Raw genomic sequence first — 1823 nt, 5'->3', positions numbered from 1 at the left:
AACAACAACAACAACAAAAACTTGATTCTAAGCATCTTCAATTTTCATCACCATTCTTATTTTACATATAGTGAGACCAATTGTTGCTCCTTAGGTTGCCACTCATGAGCTTTTAAGATCACAGATGTTACTAGCCTGAGTAGGATATAGAACGTTATCCTTGTAGACTATGTTATGACAATTGACCATGGTGTTCCTGGAGATTATGGTTCTTAGCCCTCAGGCCCAACAACTCATTGCCTTAAGATATTTGATAATATCTAAGATGTTTTCATCATTTTACCCACTGTATGATCCTAGTGTGGTGCTGTAGGATCAGCACTGGAGTTTGTACTACAAAGTCGTCAGTTCAAATCCACGAGTTGTTCCTCGGAAACCCTATACAAGGTCACCATAAGTTGGGATCGACTTGACGGCACTGAACAACAACAACAACATGCTCCATCACGGTCATAGTTGCATTGCAGCAAAGGTACAAATAGCCATGTACAAATAGCCTCTTTTAAATCCTTATATATCTCTGGGTATTCTTCCATTCTCCCTCCCATACCAATTCAACCTAGGTCTCTGTACATGTATCCACCCACAGTGCACTGTTGTTTCAAGGTTGTGTATATGACACTCTTCACCTATATCTTCTTTAGCTCCTCATACTTCTCTGTGTCTTCACCTGTCTTCATCATGATTCTGCCATCCTCCAGCTTCTTGTATATGGCTCTCCACATCACCTGAGTTGGCATGGGTCTACATGTGAAACTATCGCTGCCACCACTATGCCAATCCAACGCTCTGGGGGTCTTCCTCTTTTTCTCTGACCTCCACTTTACAAAGATGATATCCTTCTCCAGGGTTTTGTCCCTCCTGACAATATGTCTGAGATATGAGAGACTAAGTCTGCCCATCCTGGGTTCTAAGGAGCACTCTGACTGTACTTCTTCCAACATAGATCTGTTGGTTCTTTTGGCAGCACATCGTACTTTTAATATTCTCCTCCAACACCATAACTCAAATGCATCAATTCTACAGTCTTCCTTACTCACCATTCAACTTTAGGATGCATATGAGGTTTTTTAAAAAATATCATGGATAGAGTCAGGCACACATTAGTACTCAAACTGACATATTTGCTCTTCAACACTTAAAAGGTCTTGTGCAGCAGATTTGCCTAACATAATATGCCATTTGAGTCCTTGACTGCTGCTTCGATAAGCGTTGATGCTGATCCCAGCAAAATGAAGTCATTGACAATTTCAGTCTTTTCTCCAGTTATATGGATGTTATTTTTTGGCTCATTGGTGAGGATTTCTGTTTTCTTTACATTGAGATGCAACCCATACTGAAGGCTATGGTCTCTGATCTTCATAAGTAAAGATTTTAAGTCCTCTTTACTGTCAGCAAGCAAGGTTGTATCATCTGCATATTAAAGTTTATTAATGAGCCTTCCTCCAATCCTGATGCTACGTTTTTCTTCATATAATCCAGCTTCTCTGATTATTTTTTTCAACATGCAGATTGAATAAGTATGGTGAAAGAATACAACCATGTCACACACCTTTCCTAATTTAAACCATTCAGTGTTCCCATGTTCTGTTTGAACAACTGCCTCTTGGTTCCTCATGAGCACAATTAAGTGGACCAGAATACTTATACATCACAATGTTGTCCATAGCTTAACATGATCCACACAATCAAAGGCCTTGTGTAGTCAATAAAGCACAGGTAAGCATCTTTCTGATATTCTCTGCTTTCAACCAAGATACAACTGACATCAGCAATGACATTCCCCATTCCATGTCCTCTTCTGAAATTGGCTTGAACCTCTG

This window comes from Chrysochloris asiatica, unplaced genomic scaffold (assembly GCF_000296735.1).
Source record: "Chrysochloris asiatica unplaced genomic scaffold, ChrAsi1.0 scaffold00321, whole genome shotgun sequence".
Classification (NCBI taxonomy): domain Eukaryota; kingdom Metazoa; phylum Chordata; class Mammalia; order Afrosoricida; family Chrysochloridae; genus Chrysochloris; species Chrysochloris asiatica.
This window is presented reverse-complemented; position numbering follows the sequence as displayed.